This window comes from Phodopus roborovskii, unplaced genomic scaffold (assembly GCF_943737965.1).
Source record: "Phodopus roborovskii unplaced genomic scaffold, PHOROB, whole genome shotgun sequence".
NCBI classification, from domain to species: domain Eukaryota; kingdom Metazoa; phylum Chordata; class Mammalia; order Rodentia; family Cricetidae; genus Phodopus; species Phodopus roborovskii.
The window spans coordinates 11,103,904-11,116,101 of NW_026126651.1; the positions used below are offsets into that span (position 1 = coordinate 11,103,904).

Here is a 12,198-nt window from a genome sequence, read left to right on the forward strand (position 1 = left end):
GTATGCCACTAAAATTCTGGATTGACAGGACAGCCACGTACGCCCAGAACAGAAAGCACAATCTTCAAGGAATAGCCGTGGTCCACTACTGAAAACCTCATCCCTGAAGCACTATCCGCTGCAAATACCGACAAGTGCAACCTCACCTCGCTGTCTCCACGTCCATGGCCGCACTGAGCCTTCGCCACACCATGACTCCCCTTCCTCCTCCTTTCAGGAGACACCTTTCTCACCCAGGTGGGCATCTACATACCCACCCATATTTTCCTTCCAAGGGAAACCATCTGTCTGTCCTGCCAATGACCTGAGGGGCATAAGTTCATTCCACTATTAAAAGTCCTCTTAGGCCTACACAACCATAGACGGCAGACTCTCTAGGACACCCAAACGTAGGTCCTTAGTCTATTTCTCTGTCTCTTGTCTCTGTCTCGTCTCTATTTTGCTCTGTCTCCTTCTCTGTGTCTTAATACTTCATTTTCCTGAATGATGGGTGTCTCTCTGGATGCCTAGCAGGATACCACAATCAGACTTCAGGTGTGACACAATGATCTAGAGTCCATGAAATAGGTCTGCAACTGGGGAACCTGCATATGTACGTCCTGTATTGTGGGCCTCAGCATGATGACTCTAGGTGGGACTGGAATCTCCCAAGACACGGTGCAACTTCAAGGGTTCAAATGTCCACATATGGAACCTAGCATGCCAAAATTGCTTTGGAGAATTGGTCCAACACGTGAAAAGAAGTTTGGCCCACTCTTAAACCGCAGGCTCAAACCCAAAGGCCATTCGTCAGATAGGGTCCCGAGACGTCCAACACACAGGGCCTCTGCGAGCAATGGCACACTGCTGAATAGCACAGAACACGATACCTGACTAGACATGCATTAACCTTGCCTGGAGGCCTCCGAGGCCCTCTAGCACCTTGGAAGTCAGAGGACATCCTATGCACTGTTTGCCCTCCGCGGGGAGGGCCACAAGTGAAAACTCATTATCCAAGGGAAGGGCCATACCAACGAACGAATCCACCTTGCCTTTTGTATCCAGGCCAATGCCTAAACTTCCTTCAGGTAGAGCAATCCCTCCCGTGTCACTTAGCGCCTTTCCGATTGCCCCACTAAGGATGCCCAGGCTGGCTATCAATCTCCCGTGGCATTCATCCCACTCACAGCTTTGGATCTACTCTCAAGTGGTTCATGAGCCCTGACTACATTGTAGGCATGCCAGCACTCAAACCCTGACCATCTTCCTTCAGCTCCCTGACAGATTCCTGCCTTCAACGCAGTAAGAACTATGGTCGCGGGCTCACAGTACCCGGCCCTGCTCATCTCAGTGTCTCTCAGCAGCCACGGCGCAGGGCTACAACGCACTTGAAGGCATCTGAACCAAACAGCACGGGCTTGCAGGCCACTCTGGGCAGGCCCACGGAGTGCGGACCCTGCTCTTCCTGCTCCAGTATCACAGTAGGCAATCTAGCTGAGGGCCTCTGCATGGAGCCGGCCGACATCCCTACTGCCTCTCAGGATGTCAAGTCAACAAGGGCAAGGGAGGATTGCCAGCAAGTGCCAACCCTTCTGTCTTCACCACGACCCGACCGCGGTTGTGAGCAGAGAGGGGCAAAGGACCAGCCCAAGGGCAGGGATTGTGTCTTCTGCTGGAGGAGGGCAGGAGCAGTTGAGTGGTTCCCGAGCCTGTGTCTGTCTCCCGGAGCACTTGGGTGACCCAAGGTGCCGGACCTCAGTCCCGATGAGAGAGGCGTTATTGAGTTTTCACTCATTTTGTTCAGCTTTTCCAAGGAATGTTTTTTGGGAATCATCATCGATCCAAGCACTCTGCAGTGCCCTTGCACAGAGCTATTCAGCACTGACAGGCATGGACTTCACGGGTGTTGGTGGGGTGCGAGACATATCAACAGGGGACCCGGCCTGGGATTGGGAACACACTGCCATGGACCCCTGAGGGCAAGGGGGCAGGAAATCGAGGCCTCAATATGCTATGTGTACGGGCAGGCCAGGGTGCACCCGTGGCCAGTCCTCGCAGCACCACCAAAGCCCTAGAATCCTGAGCCGATGGGGCACGTCTTTTGTGGCTTACCTTCTTCTTCTGGCCTTCTGGGGACTGTCACGAATACCGAGCAACTTCACTGGAGGCTCAGGCGGGAGCCTCCAGCTCTGGCAAAATGATGTTGGGGATCCTCTTAGGCACTCCGGCCACGCAGGACACAGAATGGGACACTCCCTGTGAACACATAAAAGCACACGCCACCGTTACACTGGGAACTCCGCATCTTTGACTGGAAGGGGTTGGCCAGCCTGGTCTCCGTGGGATGATCAGATCACGTCTGCTCTCTCACCACACCTGCTCTGCCCAAATTCCAGCATATTTTTGCCACACTGTGGATGATTTCGTCCCAGGTGATAAGAGCTTGCCCTTGTCCATTTGACCTCCTTGGCCTTTAAGAGGATCGTTGCGCATCTGTGTAGTATGCCACTAAAATTCTGGATTGACAGGACAGCCACGTACGCCCAGAACAGAAAGCACAATCTTCAAGGAATAGCCGTGGTCCACTACTGAAAACCTCATCCCTGAAGCACTATCCGCTGCAAATACCGACAAGTGCAACCTCACCTCGCTGTCTCCACGTCCATGGCCGCACTGAGCCTTCGCCACACCATGACTCCCCTTCCTCCTACTTTCAGGAGACACCTTTCTCACCCAGGTGGGCATCTACATACCCACCCATATTTTCCTTCAAAGGGAAACCATCTGTCTGTCGTGCCAATGACCTGAGGGGCATAAGTTCATTCCACAATTAAAAGTCCTCTTAGGCCTACACAACCATAGATGGCAGACTCTCTAGGACACCCAAACATAGGTCCTTAGTCTATTTCTCTGTCTCTTGTCTCTGTCTCGTCTCTATTTGGCTCTGTCTCCTTCTCTGTGTCTTAATACTTCATTTTCCTGAATGATGGGTGTCTCTCTGGATGCCTAGCAGGATACCACAATCAGACTTCAGGTGTGACACAATGATCTAGAGTCCATGAAATAGGTCTGCAACTGGGGAACCTGCATATGTACGTCCTGTATTGTGGGCCTCAGCATGATGACTCTAGGTGGGACTGGAATCTCCCAAGACACGGTGCAACTTCAAGGGTTCAAATGTCCACATATGGAACCTAGCATGCCAAAATTGCTTTGGAGAATTGGTCCAACACTTGAAAATAAGTTTGGCCCACTCTTAAACCGCAGGCTCAAACCCAAAGGCCATTCCTCAGATAGGGTCCCGAGACGTCCAACACACAGGGCCTCTGCGAGCAATGGCACACTGCTGAATAGCACAGAACACGATACCTGACTAGACATGCATTAACCTTGCCTGGAGGCCTCCGAGGCCCTCTAGCACCTTGGAAGTCAGAGGACATCCTATGCACTGTTTGCCCTCCGCGGGGAGGGCCACAAGTGAAAACTCATTATCCAAGGGAAGGGCCATACCAACGAACGAATCCACCTTGCCTTTTGTATCCAGGCCAATGCCTAAACTTCCTTCAGGTAGAGCAATCCCTCCCGTGTCACTTAGCGCCTTTCCGATTGCCCCACTAAGGATGCCCAGGCTGGCTATCAATCTCCCGTGGCATTCATCCCACTCACAGCTTTGGATCTACTCTCAAGTGGTTCATGAGCCCTGACTACATTGTAGGCATGCCAGCACTCAAACCCTGACCATCTTCCTTCAGCTCCCTGACAGATTCCTGCCTTCAACGCAGTAAGAACTATGGTCGCGGGCTCACAGTACCCGGCCCTGCTCATCTCAGTGTCTCTCAGCAGCCACGGCGCAGGGCTACAACGCACTTGAAGGCATCTGAACCAAACAGCACGGGCTTGCAGGCCACTCTGGGCAGGCCCACGGAGTGCGGACCCTGCTCTTCCTGCTCCAGTATCACAGTAGGCAATCTAGCTGAGGGCCTCTGCATGGAGCCGGCCGACATCCCTACTGCCTCTCAGGATGTCAAGTCAACAAGGGCAAGGGAGGATTGCCAGCAAGTGCCAACCCTTCTGTCTTCACCACGACCCGACCGCGGTTGTGAGCAGAGAGGGGCAAAGGACCAGCCCAAGGGCAGGGATTGTGTCTTCTGCTGGAGGAGGGCAGGAGCAGTTGAGTGGTTCCCGAGCCTGTGTCTATCTCCCGGAGCACTTGGGTGACCCAAGGTGTCGGACCTCAGTCCCGATGAGAGAGGCGTTATTGAGTTTTCACTCATTTTGTTCAGCTTTTCCAAGGAATGTTTTTTGGGAATCATCATCGATCCAAGCACTCTGCAGTGCCCTTGCACAGAGCTATTCAGCACTGACAGGCATGGACTTCACGGGTGTTGGTGGGGTGCGAGACATATCAACAGGGGACCCGGCCTGGGATTGGGAACACACTGCCATGGACCCCTGAGGGCAAGGGGGCAGGAAATCGAGGCCTCAATATGCTATGTGTACGGGCAGGCCAGGGTGCACCCGTGGCCAGTCCTCGCAGCACCACCAAAGCCCTAGAATCCTGAGCCGATGGGGCATGTCTTTTGTGGCTTACCTTCTTCTTCTGGCCTTCTGGGGACTGTCACGAATACCGAGCAACTTCACTGGAGGCTCAGGCGGGAGCCTCCAGCTCTGGCAAAATGATGTTGGGGATCCTCTTAGGCACTCCGGCCACGCAGGACACAGAATGGGACACTCCCTGTGAACACATAAAAGCACACGCCACCGTTACACTGGGAACTCCGCATCTTTGACTGGAAGGGGTTGGCCTGCCTGGTCTCCGTGGGATGATCAGATCATGTCTGCTCTCTCACCACACCTGCTCTGCCCAAATTCCAGCATATTTTTGCCACACTGTGGATGATTTCGTCCCAGGGAATAAGAGCTTGCCCTTGTCCATTTGACCTCCTTGGCCGTTAAGAGGATCGTTACCCATCTGTGTAGTATGCCACTAAAATTCTGGATTGACAGGACAGCCACGTACGCCCAGAACAGAAAGCACAATCTTCAAGCAATAGCCGTGGTCCACTACTGAAAACCTCATCCCTGAAGCACTATCCGCTGCAAATACCGACAAGTGCAACATCACCTCGCTGTCTCCACGTCCATGGCCACACTGAGCCTTCGCCACACCATGACTCCCCTTCCTCCTCCTTTCAGGAGACACCTTTCTCACCCAGGTGGGCATCTACATACCCACACATATTTTCCTTCAAAGGGAAACAATCTGTCTGTCGTGCCAATGACCTGAGGGGCATAAGTTCATTCCACAATTAAAAGTCCTCTTAGGCCTACACAACCATAGATGGCAGACTCTCTAGGACACCCAAACATAGGTCCTTAGTCTATTTCTCTGTCTCTTGTCTCTCTCTCGTCTCTATTTTGCTCTGTCTCCTTCTCTGTGTCTTAATACTTCATTTTCCTGAATGATGGGTGTCTCTCTGGATGCCTAGCAGGATACCACAATCAGACTTCAGGTGTGACACAATGATCTAGAGTCCATGAAATAGGTCTGCAACTGGGGAACCTGCATATGTACGTCCTGTATTGTGGGCCTCAGCATGATGACTCTAGGTGGGACTGGAATCTCCCAAGACACGGTGCAACTTCAAGGGTTCAAATGTCCACATATGGAACCTAGCATGCCAAAATTGCTTTGGAGAATTGGTCCAACACTTGAAAATAAGTTTGGCCCACTCTTAAACCGCAGGCTCAAACCCAAAGGCCATTCGTCAGATAGGGTCCCGAGACGTCCAACACACAGGGCCTCTGCGAGCAATGGCACACTGCTGAATAGCACAGAACACGATACCTGACTAGACATGCATTAACCTTGCCTGGAGGCCTCCGAGGCCCTCTAGCACCTTGGAAGTCAGAGGACATCCTATGCACTGTTTGCCCTCCGCGGGGAGGGCCACAAGTGAAAACTCATTATCCAAGGGAAGGGCCATACCAACGAACGAATCCACCTTGCCTTTTGTATCCAGGCCAATGCCTAAACTTCCTTCAGGTAGAGCAATCCCTCCCTTGTCACTTAGCGCCTTTCCGATTGCCCCACTAAGGATGCCCAGGCTGGCTATCAATCTCCCGTGGCATTCATCCCACTCACAGCTTTGGATCTACTCTCAAGTGGTTCATGAGCCCTGACTACATTGTAGGCATGCCAGCACTCAAACCCTGACCATCTTCCTTCAGCTCCCTGACAGATTCCTGCCTTCAACGCAGTAAGAACTATGGTCGCGGGCTCACAGTACCCGGCCCTGCTCATCTCAGTGTCTCTCAGCAGCCACGGCGCAGGGCTACAACGCACTTGAAGGCATCTGAACCAAACAGCACGGGCTTGCAGGCCACTCTGGGCAGGCCCACGGAGTGCGGACCCTGCTCTTCCTGCTCCAGTATCACAGTAGGCAATCTAGCTGAGGGCCTCTGCATGGAGCCGGCCGACATCCCTAGTGCCTCTCAGGATGTCAAGTCAACAAGGGCAAGGGAGGATTGCCAGCAAGTGCCAACCCTTCTGTCTTCACCACGACCCGACCGCGGTTGTGAGCAGAGAGGGGCAAAGGACCAGCCCAAGGGCAGGGATTGTGTCTTCTGCTGGAGGAGGGCAGGAGCAGTTGAGTGGTTCCCGAGCCTGTGTCTGTCTCCTCGGAGCACTTGGGTGACCCAAGGTGCCGGACCTCAGTCCCGATGAGAGAGGCATTATTGAGTTTTCACTCATTTTGTTCAGCTTTTTCCAAGGAATGTTTTTTGGGAATCATCATCGATCCAAGCACTCTGCAGTGCCCTTGCACAGAGCTATTCAGCACTGACAGGCATGGACTTCACGGGTGTTGGTGGGGTGCGAGACATATCAACAGGGGACCCGGCCTGGGATTGGGAACACACTGCCATGGACCCCTGAGGGCAAGGGGGCAGGAAATCGAGGCCTCAATCTGCTATGTGTACGGGCAGGCCAGGGTGCACCCGTGGCCAGTCCTCGCAGCACCACCAAAGCCCTAGAATCCTGAGCCGATGGGGCACGTCTTTTGTGGCTTACCTTCTTCTTCTGGCCTTCTGGGGACTGTCACGAATACCGAGCAATTTCACTGGAGGCTCAGGCGGGAGCCTCCAGCTCTGGCAAAATGATGTTGGGGATCCTCTTAGGCACTCCGGCCACGCAGGACACAGAATGGGACACTCCCTGTGAACACATAAAAGCACACGCCACCGTTACACTGGGAACTCCGCATCTTTGACTGGAAGGGGTTGGCCAGCCTGGTCTCCGTGGGATGATCAGATCACATTGCTCTCTCACCACACCTGCTCTGCCCAAATTCCAGCATATTTTTGTCACACTGTGGATGATTTCGTCCCAGGTGATAAGAGCTTGCCCTTGTCCATTTGACCTCCTTGGCCTTTAAGAGGATCGTTGCGCATCTGTGTAGTATGCCACTAAAATTCTGGATTGACAGGACAGCCACGTACGCCCAGAACAGAAAGCTCAATCTTCAAGGAATAGCCGTGGTCCACTACTGAAAACCTCATCCCTGAAGCACTATCCGCTGCAAATACCGACAAGTGCAACCTCACCTCGCTGTCTCCACGTCCATGGCCGCACTGAGCCTTCGCCACACCATGACTCCCCTTCCTCCTACTTTCAGGAGACACCTTTCTCACCCAGGTGGGCATCTACATACCCACACATATTTTCCTTCAAAGGGAAACCATCTGTCTGTCGTGCCAATGACCTGAGGGGCATAAGTTCATTCCACAATTAAAAGTCCTCTTAGGCCTACACAACCATAGACGGCAGACTCTCTAGGACACCCAAACATAGGTCCTTAGTCTATTTCTCTGTCTCTTGTCTCTGTCTCGTCTCTATTTGGCTCTGTCTCCTTCTCTGTGTCTTAATACTTCATTTTCCTGAATGATGGGTGTCTCTCTGGATGCCTAGCAGGTTACCACAATCAGACTTCAGGTGTGACACAATGATCTAGAGTCCATGAAATAGGTCTGCAACTGGGGAACCTGCATATGTACGTCCTGTATTGTGGGCCTCAGCATGATGACTCTAGGTGGGACTGGAATCTCCCAAGACACGGTGCAACTTCAAGGGTTCAAATGTCCACATATGGAACCTAGCATGCCAAAATTGCTTTGGAGAATTGGTCCAACACTTGAAAATAAGTTTGGCCCACTCTTAAACCGCAGGCTCAAACCCAAAGGCCATTCGTCAGATAGGGTCCCGAGACGTCCAACACACAGGGCCTCTGCGAGCAATGGCACACTGCTGAATAGCACAGAACACGATACCTGACTAGACATGCATTAACCTTGCCTGGAGGCCTCCGAGGCCCTCTAGCACCTTGGAAGTCAGAGGACATCCTATGCACTGTTTGCCCTCCGCGGGGAGGGCCACAAGTGAAAACTCATTATCCAAGGGAAGGGCCATACCAACGAACGAATCCACCTTGCCTTTTGTATCCAGGCCAATGCCTAAACTTCCTTCAGGTAGAGCAATCCCTCCCTTGTCACTTAGCGCCTTTCCGATTGCCCCACTAAGGATGCCCAGGCTGGCTATCAATCTCCCGTGGCATTCATCCCACTCACAGCTTTGGATCTACTCTCAAGTGGTTCATGAGCCCTGACTACATTGTAGGCATGCCAGCACTCAAACCCTGACCATCTTCCTTCAGCTCCCTGACAGATTCCTGCCTTCAACGCAGTAAGAACTATGGTCGCGGGCTCACAGTACCCGGCCCTGCTCATCTCAGTGTCTCTCAGCAGCCACGGCGCAGGGCTACAACGCACTTGAAGGCATCTGAACCAAACAGCACGGGCTTGCAGGCCACTCTGGGCAGGCCCACGGAGTGCGGACCCTGCTCTTCCTGCTCCAGTATCACAGTAGGCAATCTAGCTGAGGGCCTCTGCATGGAGCCGGCCGACATCCCTAGTGCCTCTCAGGATGTCAAGTCAACAAGGGCAAGGGAGGATTGCCAGCAAGTGCCAACACTTCTGTCTTCACCACGACCCGACCGCGGTTGTGAGCAGAGAGGGGCAAAGGACCAGCCCAAGGGCAGGGATTGTGTCTTCTGCTGGAGGAGGGCAGGAGCAGTTGAGTGGTTCCCGAGCCTGTGTCTGTCTCCCGGAGCACTTGGGTGACCCAAGGTGCCGGACCTCAGTCCCGATGAGAGAGGCGTTATTGAGTTTTCACTCATTTTGTTCAGCTTTTTCAAGGAATGTTTTTTGGGAATCATCATCGATCCAAGCACTCTGCAGTGCCCTTGCACAGAGCTATTCAGCACTGACAGGCATTGACTTCACGGGTGTTGGTGGGGTGCGAGACATATCAACAGGGGACCCGGCCTGGGATTGGGAACACACTGCCATGGACCCCTGCGGGCAAGGGGGCAGGAAATCGAGGCCTCAATATGCTATGTGTACGGGCAGGCCAGGGTGCACCCGTGGCCAGTACTCGCAGCACCACCAAAGCCCTAGAATTCTGAGCCGATGGGGCATGTCTTTTGTGGCTTACCTTCTTCTTCTGGCCTTCTGGGGACTGTCACGAATACCGAGCAACTTCACTGGAGGCTCAGGCGGGAGCCTCCAGCTCTGGCAAAATGATGTTGGGGATCCTCTTAGGCACTCCGGCCACGCAGGACACAGAATGGGACACTCCCTGTGAACACATAAAAGCACACGCCACCGTTACACTGGGAACTCCGCATCTTTGACTGGAAGGGGTTGGCCTGCCTGGTCTCCGTGGGATGATCAGATCATGTCTGCTCTCTCACCACACCTGCTCTGCCCAAATTCCAGCATATTTTTGCCACACTGTGGATGATTTCGTCCCAGGGAATAAGAGCTTGCCCTTGTCCATTTGACCTCCTTGGCCGTTAAGAGGATCGTTACCCATCTGTGTAGTATGCCACTAAAATTCTGGATTGACAGGACAGCCACGTACGCCCAGAACAGAAAGCACAATCTTCAAGGAATAGCCGTGGTCCACTACTGAAAACCTCATCCCTGAAGCACTATCCGCTGCAAATACCGACAAGTGCAACATCACCTCGCTGTCTCCACGTCCATGGCCACACTGAGCCTTCGCCACACCATGACTCCCCTTCCTCCTCCTTTCAGGAGACACCTTTCTCACCCAGGTGGGCATCTACATACCCACACATATTTTCCTTCAAAGGGAAACAATCTGTCTGTCGTGCCAATGACCTGAGGGGCATAAGTTCATTCCACAATTAAAAGTCCTCTTAGGCCTACACAACCATAGATGGCAGACTCTCTAGTACACCCAAACATAGGTCCTTAGTCTATTTCTCTGTCTCTTGTCTCTCTCTCGTCTCTATTTTGCTCTGTCTCCTTCTCTGTGTCTTAATACTTCATTTTCCTGAATGATGGGTGTCTCTCTAGATGCCTAGCAGGATACCACAATCAGACTTCAGGTGTGACACAATGATCTAGAGTCCATGAAATAGGTCTGCAACTGGGGAACCTGCATATGTACGTCCTGTATTGTGGGCCTCAGCATGATGACTCTAGGTGCCACTGGAATCTCCCAAGACACGGTGCAACTTCAAGGGTTCATATGTCCACATATGGAACCTAGCATGCCAAAATTGCTTTGGAGAATTGGTCCAACACGTGAAAAGAAGTTTGGCCCACTCTTAAACCGCAGGCTCAAACCCAAAGGCCATTCGTCAGATAGGGTCCCGAGACGTCCAACACACAGGGCCTCTGCGAGCAATGGCACACTGCTGAATAGCACAGAACACGATACCTGACTAGACATGCATTAACCTTGCCTGGAGGCCTCCGAGGCCCTCTAGCATCTTGGAAGTCAGAGGACATCCTATGCACTGTTTGCCCTCCGCGGGGAGGGCCACAAGTGAAAACTCATTATCCAAGGGAAGGGCCATACCAACGAACGAATCCACCTTGCCTTTTGTATCCAGGCCAATGCCTAAACTTCCTTCAGGTAGAGCAATCCCTCCCTTGTCACTTAGCGCCTTTCCGATTGCCCCACTAAGGATGCCCAGGCTGGCTATCAATCTCCCGTGGCATTCATCCCACTCACAGCTTTGGATCTACTCTCAAGTGGTTCATGAGCCCTGACTACATTGTAGGCATGCCAGCACTCAAACCCTGACCATCTTCCTTCAGCTCCCTGACAGATTCCTGCCTTCAACGCAGTAAGAACTATGGTCGCGGGCTCACAGTACCCGGCCCTGCTCATCTGAGTGTCTCTCAGCAGCCACGGCGCAGGGCTACAACGCACTTGAAGGCATCTGAACCAAACAGCACGGGCTTGCAGGCCACTCTGGGCAGGCCCACGGAGTGCAGACCCTGCTCTTCCTGCTCCAGTATCACAGTAGGCAATCTAGCTGAGGGCCTCCGCATGGAGCCGGCCGACATCCCTACTGCCTCTCAGGATGTCAAGTCAACAAGGGCAAGGGAGGATTGCCAGCAAGTGCCAACCCTTCTGTCTTCACCACGACCCGACCGCGGTTGTGAGCAGAGAGGGGCAAAGGACCAGCCCAAGGGCAGGGATTGTGTCTTCTGCTGGAGGAGGGCAGGAGCAGTTGAGTGGTTCCCGGCCTGTGTCTGTCTCCCGGAGCACTTGGGTGACCCAAGGTGCCGGACCTCAGTCCCGATGAGAGAGGCGTTATTGAGTTTTCACTCATTTTGTTCAGCTTTTCCAAGGAATGTTTTTTGGGAATCATCATCGATCCAAGCACTCTGCAGTGCCCTTGCACAGAGCTATTCAGCACTGACAGGCATGGACTTCACGGGTGTTGGTGGGGTGCGAGACATATCAACAGGGGACCCGGCCTGGGATTGGGAACACACTGCCATGGACCCCTGAGGGCAAGGGGGCAGGAAATCGAGGCCTCAATATGCTATGTGTACGGGCAGGCCAGGGTGCACCCGTGGCCAGTCCTCGCAGCACCACCAAAGCCCTAGAATCCTGAGCCGATGGGGCACGTCTTTTGTGGCTTACCTTCTTCTTCTGGCCTTCTGGGGACTGTCACGAATACCGAGCAACTTCACTGGAGGCTCAGGCGGGAACCTCCAGCTCTGGCAAAATGATGTTGGGGATCCTCTTAGGCACTCCGGCCACGCAGGACACAGAATGGGACACTCCCTGTGAACACATAAAAGCACACGCCACCGTTACACTGGGAACTCCGC

General features: G+C 53.2%; 5 non-coding genes across 5 annotated transcripts; all 5 read right to left on the minus strand.

Annotated features, from left to right (window-relative positions):
• Positions 1-1,729: 1,729 nt before the first annotated feature.
• LOC127214019 (small nucleolar RNA SNORD116) lies at positions 1,730-1,822 on the minus strand. Its single transcript, XR_007833742.1, has one exon. It is a non-coding gene; the product is annotated as a small nucleolar RNA SNORD116 (small nucleolar RNA).
• Positions 1,823-4,208: 2,386 nt separating this feature from the next.
• LOC127214020 (small nucleolar RNA SNORD116) lies at positions 4,209-4,301 on the minus strand. Its single transcript, XR_007833743.1, has one exon. It is a non-coding gene; the product is annotated as a small nucleolar RNA SNORD116 (small nucleolar RNA).
• A 2,387-nt stretch (positions 4,302-6,688) lies between these two features.
• On the minus strand, positions 6,689-6,782 carry LOC127214030 (small nucleolar RNA SNORD116). The gene has a single exon (XR_007833753.1). It is a non-coding gene; the product is annotated as a small nucleolar RNA SNORD116 (small nucleolar RNA).
• A 2,385-nt stretch (positions 6,783-9,167) lies between these two features.
• LOC127214031 (small nucleolar RNA SNORD116) lies at positions 9,168-9,260 on the minus strand. Its single transcript, XR_007833754.1, has one exon. It is a non-coding gene; the product is annotated as a small nucleolar RNA SNORD116 (small nucleolar RNA).
• Positions 9,261-11,645: 2,385 nt separating this feature from the next.
• LOC127214021 (small nucleolar RNA SNORD116) lies at positions 11,646-11,738 on the minus strand. Its single transcript, XR_007833744.1, has one exon. It is a non-coding gene; the product is annotated as a small nucleolar RNA SNORD116 (small nucleolar RNA).
• Between the last annotated feature and the right edge of the window lie 460 nt (positions 11,739-12,198).